The sequence below is a fragment of the Heterodontus francisci genome, chromosome 23 (assembly GCF_036365525.1).
Source record: "Heterodontus francisci isolate sHetFra1 chromosome 23, sHetFra1.hap1, whole genome shotgun sequence".
Lineage (NCBI taxonomy): Eukaryota > Metazoa > Chordata > Chondrichthyes > Heterodontiformes > Heterodontidae > Heterodontus > Heterodontus francisci.
In genome coordinates this window covers 12790863-12806267 of record NC_090393.1, presented here as the reverse complement: position 1 = coordinate 12806267, position 15405 = coordinate 12790863, and positions in this window count along the sequence as shown.

Below are 15405 nucleotides of genomic sequence, written 5' to 3'. Positions count from 1 at the left end.
GCCCCAGCTCCTGCCTCCTGGGGACACTCAGTGGCTCGAATTGGGCTCCGGGCACACCTCTTGCCCAATTAGGGCATTTGCATTCCAAGATTGCGTCGCAAAAGCGACTGTGCCGAGTCGCGGGGTTGGGATTTTGAAATGCTTCAGGCATCGGTTTCCCAACCCCCGAACAAAAATCCAGCCCATAGTGTGCGCATTTGTTGTGAGGTAAGACATATTAATGTAATAGCTGATAGGAGAGGGGGAAGGTAATGGTATTAGAGGCTGTGGTAATTAGGCACAGCATGTTATTCATGCAATCAGCATATTATGATGAAAGTCAAAGGGCTATTTATGCAGGGGGCATATTTAAATATAAGTTCTGTTAGTGAAAGATCTATTTTTCTTCCTCCTCTTCCTTCTCCTTCTCCTTCCAATGCCAATCGTCACAGTCCTCTTACTGAAAGTTTTGCTTCTGCGGAAAGTAATATTTTGCAAGTCACATGTAGATTATTTCTGACATTTTGACAGGACTGTAGAGCAGTTCTTTCCCGATCTGTCCAGATAGCATAAGGTCACAATTCTGTAGGAATTCTCATTCTGCTACCTCCTTTCCATGGGGAAAAGTAATAAAAGTGTTTCCCTGGCATACAAGGCTTCTATAATTAGGTTTACCTGTAAGTGGATCAAAGGCTAGTTGTTGCAACAAATGTCACCAGTGGTGGCTTAGAAAGTTCTGATCATGTACAAAGCCTTTCTGACGAAAGGTCATTGACTGGAAAAGTTAACTTTTTGTCTTGCTGTCTGCCAGACCTGCTGAGTATTTCCAGCATTTTCTGTTTTTATTGCAAAGTCAAATACTGTGATTATCGTCACAAACATGGGCAGCTACCCTGTGCTGGATCTTGTCTGAAGGTAAGGCTTGAATGGAGACCATCCTGAGGAAACACAGATGGTGATGGCAGGTCTCCTTAGATATTCCTTAGTCTGTGGTCCTTGATCTGAAGAAAAGATCAACTGAGGTACAAGCACACCCGCCATTGCTCCCTTTGAGGATAGTTCTCTTCCTCCTCCAAATCTAGCACGGCCATTGGAAGGTCCAACACAACGTCCATGCAGAACACAATGGCTGCTACAACTACTAATGTATCCGGTGCTATTGTTAACAGTGCTGTTGCCAAAGGTCTTTCCAAATCGGTCTTGCATTACATGCTTGCAGTAAGAGATAATACTCTAAAGATAATGCGGAAACTGTATGAAAAGTCGGAATAGTATCAGAGTTTGCAACACAGTAGTAAACTGTCACTCACACATTTAAGGGGCCAGGTTTTGAAGGCCAGACGCACGTGTATCAACTGGATGAGCGTGACTAAAGGAGCGGACAAGTCATATCATGGATCTCATTAAGGGACCATTTGCACATGATTGTGCACAATTAGAAGATCTAATAGGAGCCCTTGCACACTATGGTCGCCAGAATCATCAAAATATATCTCTACTGCTGAATTCAGCTCCTCACTAATTGGACTCTTAAGCCTCCTTGTGCAATTCACTTGGGAGTTCTCAGGGAATGCAAGGGTGTGCGGTCTGAGCACATAATGGAGAAACAGTATATCCTGCCATTGGATGCACCACAGCAAGTCACCACAACTTCTTCCTTCAACTTCTCTGGGTCAAAATCCTGGAACTGCCTACCAAACAGTGCAAGTAGATTTAAGCTTCCTACAAGGACTGCTATGGTTCAAGAAGAACATAAGAAATAGGAGCAGGAGTAGGCCCTATATCCCCATTCAATACGATCATGACTGATCTTCTGCCTCAACTCCACTTTCCCACCCATTCCCCATATTCCTTGATGCCCTGAGGGACCAAAAATCTGTCTATCCCAGCCTTAAATATATTCAACCATGGAGTATACACATCTCTCTGGGGTAGAGAATTCCAAAGATTCACAACCATTTGAGTGAAGAAATTTATCCTCATCTCAGTTCTAAATGATCAGCCTCTTATCCTGAGACGGTGCCCCCATGTTCTAGATTCCCCAGCCAGGGGAAACTACCACTCAGTGTCTATCCTGCCAAGCCCCTTCAGAATCTTGTAAGTTTCAATGACATCACCTCCCATTCTTCGAAACACCAGCGTGTATAGGCCCAATTTACTCAGCCTCTCATCATAAGACAACTCTCTCATCCCAAGCACAAATCTAGTGAACCTTTGCTGTACCGCCTCCAAGGGAAGTATATCCTTCCTTAGATCTGGAGAACAAAACTGCACATAGTACTCCAGGTGTGGTCTCACCAAAGCCCTATACAATTGTAACTAGACTTCCTTATTCTTGTACTCCACTTGTAATAAAGGCCAACATGCCATTTGCCTTCCTAATACTAGCTGTGCCTGCATGCTAACATTGTGTGCTCTGTTTACGAGTACACCCAAGTGTCTCTGAACATCAACATTTTGAAGTTTCACACCTTTTAAGAAGGCTCACTGTCAGTTTGTCAAGGGCAACTTGAGACAGGCAATAACCTCTGCGCCTTGCTAGTGATGCCCACATCCCAAGATTGTACAGAAAAACTGACCATTACACACAATTTAAAAACCATTACATTGTCTAGCATCCTAAAATGTCTCTTAGGTTGCCTCTTACTGATTGTTAACGACTAAATACCATGGTACAATTCACAATTGTATTCAGCTGAAAATATATGCCATATTTCTGAATAAATGTTAGTTAAATGAAATAGTAAACCTTGCCGCATAGGTTTTGCATTGCGCACAAAGCTCCTTTCTGGGTACTCAGTGACTGTGTGCGATGTAGCTGGGGTGACAATCCATTCCCACAGTGTTGATTCTCAATGTATAGGCTACATCTCCAGGATGGACTGAATAAAAATATTGTCTTTTGTACAACTGGTGTTAACCATGTTGTGGGCATGATCATGGTGGCAGCAATTATAATATCACAGTTGTTCAGGCAATTAATTAAAATATAGCTTTCCAAAGTGCTTACTCTGAATAATGGAAGGTAAGTTGAGAATGAATAATAATGAGGACATTATATTGTCACTGATGTGGATCCCCTGAATAATTAGGGAGCTCGTGTTTATATTTAAGAGCTTGATTGAAAATGTAGCTCAGGAATTCATGGAGTGTTTTGGCAGGGGGCATGGTAGAAGGATCGGTGACAGGATTTGGAGGTCAGCTGAAAGTTTACATTAATGTCACAACTTACATATCATTTCAAGTGTTGAGGTTGCATAAAGACTTGCATTTATATAGCACCTTTAACAACCTCAGAACACCCCAAAGTACCTTATAGCCAAAGAAAAACTTTGGGATTGCAGTCACTGTTGTAATGTAGGAAACACAGCAGCTAATTTGTGCACAGCAAGCTCCCACAAACAACAATACGACAAAATTACCATATATCTATTTTTTAATGAAGTTGTTTGAGGGATAAATATTGGCCGGGACACCGCCTCTGCTCTTCTTCAAAATGGAATCTTCTACGTCCACCTGACAGGCAAACAATTTAACAACTCCTCCAAAAGGCAACACCTCCAGCATGCCATTGGAATGTCAGCCTAGATTGGGCTACTCAAGTCTTTAGAATAGGATTTGAACCCCAAAACCTTCTGATCCCAAGTGAAAGTTTAGATTTAGTTTCGAGATACAGCACTGAAACAGGCCCTTCGGCCCACCGAGTCTGTGCCGACCATCAACCACCCATATATACTAATCCTACACTAATCCCATATTCCTACCACATCCCCACCTATCTCTATATTTCCCTACCACCTACCTATACTAGGGGCAATTTATAATGGCCAATTTACCTACCAACCTGCAAGTCTTTTGTTTTTTGTGGGAGGAAACCGGAGCACCCGGCGGAAACCCACGCAGACACAGGGAGAACTTGCAAACTCCACACGGGCAGTACCCAGAATTGAACCCGGGTCGCTGGAGCTGTGAGGCTACGGTGCTAACCACTGCGCCACTGTGCCGCCACTAAGTGTTACCAGCTGAGCCACAGCTGAAATTATGAGCACCATTTGATGTCTGCACAACTGGATCCATAACTTAGTATCATCAGCAAATAATCAGGTAACCTATGATGTACCCTCTTCCACATTGTTTATGAAATGCGTAAACAACAAGTGACCCAAAGATAATAAAAACAAGAAATGCTGGAAATACTCAGCAGGTCTGGCAGCATCTGTGGAGAGAGAAGCAGAGTTAACATTTTGGGTCAGTGACCCTTCTTCGGAACTGGCAAATATAAGAAATGTCAAAGGTTATAAGCAAGTGACCCAAAGACCTCTCTGGAACTCCAATGCTCACCGTTCCCAGAGCAAACCACATTCAGTTCACACTTTCTATCACCAACCTCATGTTCAATCCAACTAACTAATTTTCCATTAATTCTATATACATCAATCTTCTCTAAAAGCCTTCAATGTGAAACATGAGCACATATCACCTGAAAATCCACACACATTATAACCTGTGGATAGCCATCATCAACTAATTCAGTCACCTTCTCAAAGAATTTCAGTAGACTTGTTAGTCTTGACTTCTTGAGTATAAAACCATGCCCTTGAGTATTTCTCCACTGTAGCTGTTATACTAACTGATGTATAATTCCCTGATTCATGTCACACTCGCAGTTAGGAAAATATGTTATTGTAATAGGCCACGCAATTCATGCAATTGTAGCAAAAACTCATTTTGCAGAGACTAAAGGGCGTTTGGGGAGACTTCTAGTTTCTAGAGGGCAAGAGCCCAGGGCACAAAACTGGCCATAATTTGGCAATAATTGACAATAAATTGCCAGTGCCACTTGTCTGGAATGCAGCTGGTGTGTTGGGTGCTGACACTCGTTATCTTCAAGAGGGAGCTTGACTGGTGGAGGGATCACATCATATGGAAGGTAAGTGGGTTTACAGATAACACATGGTCCATGAAATCTCCTGTGCTGGTTTTGATCACCTGGGGGTTCCAAGCAAAACTTTCTGGAGTATTTCTTTTTCCTTATTGGTCCTGGGTTCTTCTCTGTAGTTTTTGCCTCTCCCAGGACATTACGTGGCTGAGCCGGAGGTAAGGAATGTCTAGTCATGATGCTGCAGGCATCATGACTGTGGGGCAGTCCCATCATGGGAATTTTGAATATTCATAATGAATGAACAGTAACTTGGAAGACACAGAGGGGATAATTATAACTACACATTAAACCGTCCCCTTCCCCTACCAGAAATTTCAGTGTCAGGTTGGCCAACAGTGGGTGGGCAAAAGTTGCACTCCATCTCCACAAAACTTCCTCAGGAACTTCAGTAGCAAATGTTCAAAGGTTGCTATACATTGTGCTTAATTTACAAAATGACCATGCTGGAGCTTAGAGCCAGCAGGAACTGCTCCTTTTCCAGTTACAACCCTGTTTCATCAATTACTGATCCTATGAAGAATACCGCCATTCCAATTTTCTGCAGCCTATAATGGGGTTAGTTCCAAAGAGTTCTCATGCTGAGTTGCCTTTTATCCCCTGCAAGACAAGTATCCAGAACATTGTTGCTTAAATATTAGATGATAGAAAACATGAAAGCTACATTGGAAACATAGCAGTGGAAGATGCTCTTGTGAGATCCATTAAAATATAAAATATACAAGCAGCAAAGCACCAGCCTCCTTTGGTCACACAGCCTGCTGTTGGCTTCATCTCAGGGTGCTATGTAATCTGTCAGATATCTCAATATCATCATGTTTCCCAGTTGTGGTTGGGTTCTTTTATCCTGACCACCAAGGGTGTGCAAGACCTTGACTGAAAAGGACTCTCCCCCAATTATATTCTGCAATTATTTGCTGAATTGAAACTGCTCCATACCATAGTGTTGCTTTCTCCAGGAGCACAGGAAGTGAATGATAATCCTAATGGGTGCATTTTATTTTTAAAAATTGCCCACAGCTAACCTTTATTCAAAGACAGACCATAGAGGAGGGGAGAAGGACATTAGGACTCTCTGCTTTTAACTGCTATGCATCATGATATAGCTTATTTTCAAGTGCCCAAACTTGATTGAGAGCAAAAATAGTGCAAACGGACATTTCAAGTTTGATGAGAAAGCTTCCTGGGAGTTATGAGTCAGTCCCATGGCTCTACCTCTCTCACCCACCATTGTCACTATTTTCTAGGTGAGTTTTCTGTTCTTCTCAACAGCTTTGGTTTCTTTAAATACAGGTATCCTATAAAACTCAAGCTCTTTGACTTTGTGAGATAGTGTAAAACAGGCGATAATGTATTGGCGGCATGTTTAACGTTTCTCCTAGTTTTTATTTTCACATAAGGGATATCAGCATTGACCAGTTGGGCTGAATGGCCTGTTTCTGTCCTGTAAATTCTTCGTAATTCTATGTATTGAACCTTTCTCTCCTAAAGTGCTGAGTTACTGTTGGTGTGTGGTATTGGCTGGAGTCTCAAAAACAGAGTACAGCAAAAAAAAAGAAATTGGGCTGGATTTTGTGGTCAGCAACAAAACAAAGATGCTTGCTGTTGACTTGAAGAAAGCTGCCCAGAAAGATCTAACAATCTCTGTGCTGTGCTCTTCCCCTTTCCTGATGTCCGTTTAAATCTGGCATCAAGTCAAGGGGATCTCCAGGTGTGCATCAGCAGTGAAGTCAGCCAGCAGGGTAAGCAACTAATCACATTGAAGTATTCTCACACAGACAACAAACCAGGAAGTTAAAAGAACTTCATCCTTCACTTTTAGTTTCAATATTTTGGATAGCAAAATATATGATTATGGTTGGATTAAGACAGAAGTTGACCTGGCGATGGCCTTCGACACAGTAAACCATGAAGGCCTGTGGCAGGTGCTGTACAAATATGGCTGCCTGGAAAAGATGAGCAGGGTCATCCGCTCATCTCATGACAGCGTGATGGCCAGTGTGATGCAGAATGGTGCCTTATCACGTGGCTTGCGTGTCACCAATGGCACCAAGCAAGGCTCCAGTTCTGTTTGCCATCTACTTTTCAACCATGCTCTTGTATGCAATTAAAGATCTCGACATATACATTCAGTTCAGGACAGACAGCAACCTCTTCAATCTGCAAAGGCTCAAGGCTCACCCAAAGATCAAAGAGCAACTACTAAATGAACCCTTGTTTACTGATGACTGCGCTCTCAGAGCATACACTCCGGAGGACATCCAACTGCTTGATGAACGCCTTGCCTAAGCCTCTTAAAGAAGATAATTCCTTTAAACAACACGCTCTGCTCAAACTTTGCAGCTGTCAGCTGGTCAGTTTGAATGTATGACTCCACATGCATATTTACCATGTGCAGAGATCTGGGGTAAATAAAGGGGTAAGGCCTTTCATTGAAAAATGTGCCATGGTCTGGCCTATTGCTATGTATGTGTGTGCAGCCTCTGATATTTCCAGAATTGCAAAATCAGGGTTTAGAATTTCATTTAAAAATTGGAATTTAGTAAGTAAAAGAAATGGAAAAATACAAAAAGATATGACTAACTGTGAGAGGCCAGAGTAATGTGAAGTTTTGCTTCAATGGGAATTCAGTCTTAGAAGAAGCAAACCTTGATCCTTGACCCCCTCAGCCAAGAACAGCTGTTGCTGCATCTGCTGGGGAGAGATGGGGCTGACTTTAGTGAACCCATCACGGGTCCCTGAAGTGGGCGCAGTCACCGCTCGTCACATGTGTGGCCGGCCCACTGCAATCACACGGCGGGTGGTCAATTATCATAATGGAGGCACGGGGCCCATCCAATCACACAGTGGGGGCGGTCTTCAAGGCGCAGAATATGGCATCAGATGACTCTGGAACAGGTGCTGGCACCATATTTAAAGCCCAGCCAGTCATGCTTGCATTGCTGCCTTTGAGTCATTTACTGTTTTGTGTTCTCTGTTGAAACCTGTGTTGGAATAACTCCTGCCCCCCGCACCCCCCCCCCCCACCCCCCTGGAGAAGGATGGCACACTATTGCAGAGGAAAAACATAGGGTGGCCCCACGGTTTAGCGATGAATCCCTGAAGATTCCCCTCCAGACTGCAAGGAAAAGGCTGGAGGTCCTCATCCCCAGCAATGGCAAGTGGTCCTTCCACCTGACCAAGCAAGCCTGGATGGAGATTGCAGAGAAGGTCAGCAGACATGGGGACGAACGTGGGTACAGTGCCGCAAGAGAGTCAACAACCTCCTTCGTTCTGCCAAGGTGAGTGTTGCATGCCTCTCTCCTTTTTAGGGATTGCATGTGGCTATGCAGGAGGAAGCAAGACATGGGGAGGGAGGCACCACCACGACACTAGCAAAGGGTGTTAGGCATCACTACATCCTGCCAGATGCATGGCTGCATCTCAACCACAGGCCACCTTCTTCCAAAGCTCACCTTCATTAACACCCCTGAGAGCTGACATGAGGAAGAGCTATATAGGAAACCACAGAAGGGGACGAGGGGCTATGACTAGCGGAAGTGTCCTGTTGCTCTTTCTGAGTAGTATGACCATTTCCTCTTTCCACTTGCAGAACAAGACAGCCCTTAACAGCAGGGAGACCTTGCAGAATTCCAGACATCCGGCCTCTCTTGACAGCTGAGGAGAAGGTACTGGAGTTAGCGGGGACTCAGGGCAGCCACTCAATAGTGGATGGTGAGACTGGAGTCTCCACGTAAGAGATTGACGATTGTCTTCAAACGACATCCACAATACTTCTGGAGATCCACATCATGCATGGATATCATGACGAGAATCTGCACAGCCTGTGCTCTTGCATACAGGTCGGCATTCACAGGAGACTCCAGCAGGAGGGGAACAGCAAGCAACCTCTGAGGAGGAGCAGACAGAAGGATGCACCGTCGCATGACTTTCCTGCACCTTCCACCAGCACAGACACTTTCACCTCGGTGGGTTTAGGCTTGTCTTTAGAATCAGGGTCACAAACTGATGAAAGCACCCCGCAAGCACCCGAGCAGCTGGTTGAGGCTGAGACAGCTAAGGCTTCCAACATTTGGAGGACTGTGGGTGGCCAGGCCCATGCTTACCCCTCGGCTGATGACGAGCCTCTGGAGCAGAGGGCATGCTGGAGTGTCAGAGACAGGTAAGGTAACATTTGGCAGAGATGCCAGAGGCCAAGTGCAGTCATGAGCAAACAATGGAGGAGTCCATCCATGCCATGAGTGCTGCCATGTCCCAGGTGTGCAAGCACATGGCGTTTTCCATCGAGAGGTTGGCAAACCTACTGGAGTGTCAGATCCCACAGATGCGTGCAGACCTGCGAACCATCACCTTGGCCATGTGCTCATCACAGCAGTGGCAAGACGAGAGAAGGACGAGGCACCTGGAGTCATCTCCAACTCCTCGTCTTTCTCTGGTCAGCAAGGAGGTTCAAGTGAGCCTTGAAAGGGAGGGGAGGCTGACTTCCACAGCTGGGGGCTCCACTCAGGGGGCTCTGAATGTGGACAGCAGCTCCTCTGCCAGCTAGTCCAACTCCAGTAGCCGTGACGCCTGAGGAGAGTCCTGCACCTGTGCAGTAAATCCTCAGGAAGCTGTGAACTTCCAGGCCTAAAGCAGCCAGAGGACGGCCGCCGAAGACATCGCAGGCCAAGGAGCAGCCTGATCAGCAGCCTGCCTCCAGCCCAGCTGCTAGCGCAGGGGTCACACCACATAAAAGCACTCGAAAATGTATAAAGAAAACTGTCTGGACACATTTGGGGTTTCACAGGTGTTTGACATTTGCCATTTGCTTTGTCTTATAACATTTTATTGTAATTGAAGTTAACATTCATTGTGGAAAATGTTTATTCTTTCATGCCTTAATTATGAGATGCTGACTTCACCCTTCCCCCTTAGTGACAGCCAGGGTGGACACAGCCCTCCTTTGGTAAGTGTCTCACATGGGCCAGAGCACGTGGTTAAGCTGGGTGCTAAGCACGAAGAACAAGTAGAATGGAGGCAACAGACTGAATGCATTGAGGTGAGTCTTTCTTGATTTCACTCTGAGAGGCCATTACGGTGGCTGGAAGTGGGTAAGTATGAGATTATCTCCTGCCTCCTTGGCCTGTCGCTCAATGTGCCTGGTTTCCGGTGCAAGAGCTTCAACATCCAGTGCTGACTGCTCATTAGCCACCTCTGCATCCTCCTCATCGATGGAGGAGTAGCATTCAATCATGTCCTCATCATGCAAGGCCTCCCCCCTCTGCAGTGTTAGATTATGCAGAGCACAGCAGACCGCCATGATACACAAAACCCTTGCTGGGGCATACTGCAGGGCTCCACCCGATCAATCCAGGGACCAGAATCTCATCTTCAGCAGCCCAATGGCCTGCTCGATGGTCACTCGGGTGGAGCCGTGACAAATGTTGTACCTCTCATCTGTTGCATTGCGAGGGTTCCTCACCGGCATTAGTAGCCATGTCTTCAATGGGGAGCCCTTGTCCCCAAGAATCCATCCCTGAAGGTGAGCAGGGAGCCGGAAAATCTATGGCACCTGGGACTGTTGATGTATGTGGGTATCGCGGCTGCTTCCTGGGAAGTGGGCACACACCTGCAGGAAATGCGCACCACTTGAACCTAGATGGAATGGAAACCCTGTTGATGAAGGCAGTTGACTGGTCTGTTGAAGCCTTGATGGCCACATGCGTGCAATCTATCACACCTTGCACCTGGGGAAATCCAGCGATGGTCCTGAATCCAATGGCCCTCTCAGCCTGACTGTTAGGGTCAGTCCAGTAGCGCACATAGTCACCAGCCCTCTTGAACAGGGCATTGGTTACCCCCTTGATGCAGTGGTAGGCTACTGCCTGGGAGACCTCACACATGTCCCCAGTGGATCCTTGGAATGATGCAGACCCTTAAAATTTAAGTGCCATGGTGATCGTCAAGGACACGGGTATAGGTGACAAATGAATCCTATAGATCACAGCAGGGCGTGCAGGTTGTTGACGGCCTCCCTGGAGAACCATAGTCTTGGCTGACAATGCCACTCAGACATTTGGAGCTCGCTGATTCGAGTCTAGTACACCGTCTGGCACAGGTGGGCCTTTCTTGGCATGGTCGGCTGCTGCTGCTCTTATTGTAGAGCGTCAGGGGAAGGCGCAGCTGCCTCCTGGCCCTCCCTCTGTTGGAGGTACTGCATCACGCTATGGGGATTCAAAAATATAGGGTGTACGAGACCTTTGCCAGGTGATCAGTAGGTCTCCAGAGCGCTGTCCTTGCTGAGATGAAGTTGCCTTGGCAGCTTTGCCTTTGTTACTCCTCTCGGCTGTCTCACTAAGTGCCCAACCTTAGCTGAGAGTCAACCCTCTCGCCGGAGAGTATGGCCACCTGTGCAGACCACCCAGTAACACGCCCACCCAGTAATGCCACCTGTAACAAGCCCAGCAGTGCAGAGTGCACAGCACTGCAGCCTGACAGCGGCCTCCGCTCCCCACTCTTCCCCTATCCAGTGCTGGTCATGGCTGCCTTCCCATCGCAGTGCTGCCAGCTTTCAATGGCCAGGCATGTGAAGGTACGCGTGGGCCTCCCGTCATCCACTTAATTCCAGGCCCCTCACTGAATCACATTCAGCTGCATGCAAATGTATTTTAAGTATCAATTTAACAATTTAAATTAACTTCCATCGCGTCAGGGTGGCAATGTTGCCTTTGTGCTTTCCCGCCGCTGACTAAATCCAGAACGGACATCACAATGTTGAATTTCCAAGCGGACCCCTCCGATGTTATTCTCCAGCCCCCCACGTCTCTATTGCATTCCAAACAACCTCACTAAATTCAGCCCATGGTATGTTTCTTCATCATTCCCTCACGGCAACAGCTGTGTACTGGTGCTCTGTGTTTCACAGAATCACAGAATCGTTACAGTGCAGAAGGAGGCCATTCGGCCCATTGTGTCCGCACCGGCTCTCTGAAAGAGCAATTCCCTCAATTCTATTCCCCGCCTTCTCCCCGTAACCCTGCACATTCTTCCTTTTCATATAACTGTTTAATTCCCTTTTGAATGCTTCAGTTGAACCTGCCTCCATCACTTTCTCAGGCAGCACATTCCAGACCTTAACCACTCGCTGCATGAAAAAGTTTATCCTCATGTCACTTTTGCTTCTCTTACCAAATACTTTAAATGTGTTCCCTCTTGTTCTTGATCCTTTCATGAGTGTGAACAGTTTCTCTCTATCTACTCTGTCCAGACCCCTCATGATTTTGAATACCTCTATCAAATCACCTCTCAGCCTTCTCCTCCAAGGAAAACAGTCCTGACTTCTCCAATCTATCTTCACAACTGAAGTTCTGAAACATTCTCCTGAATCTTTTCTGTATGCTCTCCAATGCCCTCACATCTTTCCTAAAGTGCAGCGCCCAGAACTGGACGCAATCCTCCAGCTGAGGCCGAACTAGTGATGTCATCCTTTGATATATCCTTTGTTTCCGTAGTGCTTCATTCCGAGTGGGTCATAGTTAGCATACTATGTTTATTTTGAGTATTTCATTATCAAAAACATGCTAATATAAAACATAGATTCACCAGACGTTGCCAAGTTTGAAAAACTGATTATGAGCAGAGACTTAGGATGCTGAGATTACATCCACTGGAGTACAGAAGGCTAAGAGAAGATGTAATTGAGGTTTTTAAAATTATGAAGTGTTTTGATAGAGTGAATAGGGAAAGACAATTTCCTCTCATTAGGCAATCAATGATGAAGAGTCATCAACTTAAAATTGTCACTAATCGAGTTAGGAAAGAGGAGGAATTACTTTAGATAGAAGCTTATTGTACCATGGAATGGTTTGCCAGAGAGAATGATTGAGGCAGAGAACCTTGCGTCTTTTAAAGAAAAATTGGATAAATATTGGAAGTAGGGGAAGATACAAGGGGCGGAATTTGATGCTCTCCCCCGCAGCAAGTTTGGAGGCAGGGAGAACATAAAATCAGGTGGGATGGTGGCGGGGATGGTGGGGATGGGGGGTGCCTGTGAACAGCCTTCCCACCCTTACGCCCTTAACTGGGCAATTAATCCTTAATTAAGGTCCCCTTCCCTCTGCAGTCACAATTACCTGTGCGGCGGGTGACCCGTCGCCACACGGGAAGCACGGATGAGACACCTTGTGGGCTGCTTCCTCGTTGTGAAGGGTGGGGGGAGGGAGATGGTCCCTCGTTCACTTAGTGCCTGAACGAGGGACCCGGCATTGGGAAGTGGAGGGGCAGCTGAGGGCCATACTCCTGCCCTTGCTGTATCCCACCATCCCACTCCTCCCCCACCCCATGAGACCCCCTCCCCCCTGACCTATCTTAAGCCTGGTTCCAGCGCCGATTCCCGGTGTCTGGTCGCTACAGCTACAGAGCAGCCACCGCCTCCGTGGTGGCACTGCAGCTGCCAGCCCCTGATTGGCTGGCAGCTCTCCAAGGCTGGGATTTTCGGTGATAGTGTCCTAAATCATTTGGAAGGCCCGCCACTGTCAAGTTAAGTGCCTGATTGGCACTACATTTGGTGGGCCATCCGTATAAGAGGTGACATGGGGATCTCGGCATTGGTTTCCTCCAATGTCGGGACCCCTGCCGCCAACATTAAATTCCACCTAAATTGTTACAGATTGAGAGCAGTGAGATTAGTTTTCAATTGGCCTAGCTAAGAGTTGCACAGACAGAATGAGCAGAATGGCCTCTATCAGTGCTGTAAACATGTATGAACAAAGAACAAAAAACAGTACAGCACAGGAACAGGCCATTTGGCCCTCCAAGCCTGCGCCGATCTTGATGCCTGCCTAAACTAACACCTTCTGCAATTCCGGGGCCCATATCCTTCTATTCCCTTCCTATTCATGTATGGTTCTATTAGAAAAGGCCAGGTAAATGGGATCAGAGTTTATAGCTCAATAGATTTAAAATATTGTATTAAATGTAAGAAATTTAAGACAGAGAGCACAAGAAACTCTTTTGCACAGAGGATTAGGAGGTTGTGAAATACACTATTGGAGTTAGGGATTGAAGCAGAGACTATGTCAACATTTAAGAATGTATTGCTGAAAATAGAGACATGTTGTCGAAGCTTTTCGTCTTGCACTCATCAGGACAATCCGCAAGAATACCAATGTAAGGGAAAACGACAACTTTATACTATATGAGAAGAGAGGCGCCTCTACCAATCAGAGTTCACTTGCCAACCAATCAGCACTCTCTTCACATACAGTATAAAGGTGTTGTTTTCCCTTAAATTGGTTGTTCTTGCGGATTATCCTGATGAGTGCAAGATGAAAAGCTTCAACACATGTCTCTATTTTCAGCAATACTCATGTTCTGTACTACCAAACAACTATTTAAGAATTTGTTAGATAGGCGGTGAAGGAAAATGATTAAAGGGATTCAGGAACAGTGTGGCCAGATAGAATTAGGGCTACAGCGTTTGTGGAGGACAAATTAAAACCAGGCTACCTGACCTGAACCCGACTAGACCCGACTGCATGTTTCGGGTTCGGGTCGGGTCGAAATTCCGAGTCCAGCATTCGGGCTCGGGTCGGGTCAGGCTGGACACTGCTTCCGGGAAATCACGGGATCAGGCTTACTCATGATTCCCCACAACTCCAGCTGCAGGAATAGCCTGCTGCCAGAACGGATGAAGGAGATTCGTGTCGGGTTGGGCATGAAAAAAACATTAAAGAACTCGGGCTCGGGTCGGGTTCAGGTTGGCTGTGGTCTGGTCGGACCCGGGTCAGGTTTTAATTTTATACCCGAGCCAGGCTTTAGGACAAATACCAACATGGAGTAGTTGGGCCAAATGGCCTGTTTCCTTATTGTAATTTCTTTGTAGTTCCAGGTTGTTGAACAGCCAGCAATGGCACAGATACAATGAACAAAGAACAAAGAACAAAGAACAGTACAGCACAGGAACAGGCCATGCAGCCCTCCAAGTCTGCGCCGATCTTGATGCCTGCCTAAACTAAAACCTTCTGCACTTCCAGGGTCTGTATCCCTCTATTCATGTATTTGTCAAGATGCCTCTTAAACGTCGCTATTGTACCTGCTTCCACCACCACCCCCGGCAGCAAGTTCCAGGCACTCACCACCCTCTGTGTAAAGAACTTGCCTCGCACATCCCCTCTAAACTTTTCCCCTCGCACCTTAAACCTATGTCCCCTAGTAACTGACTCTTCCACCCTGGGAAAAAGCTTCTGACTATCCACTCTGTCCATGTCGCTCATAACTTTGTAAACCTCTATCTTGTCGCCCCTCCACCTCTGTCGTTCCAGTGAAAACAATCCGAGTTTATCCAACCTCTCCTCATAGCTAATGCCCTCCAGACCAGGCAACATCCTGGTAAACCTCTTCTGTACCCTCTCCAAAGCCTCCACATCCTTCTGGTAGTGTGGCGACCAGAATTGCACGCAATATTCTAAGTGTGGCCTAACTAAGGTTCTGTACAAAGAAAAGAAAGA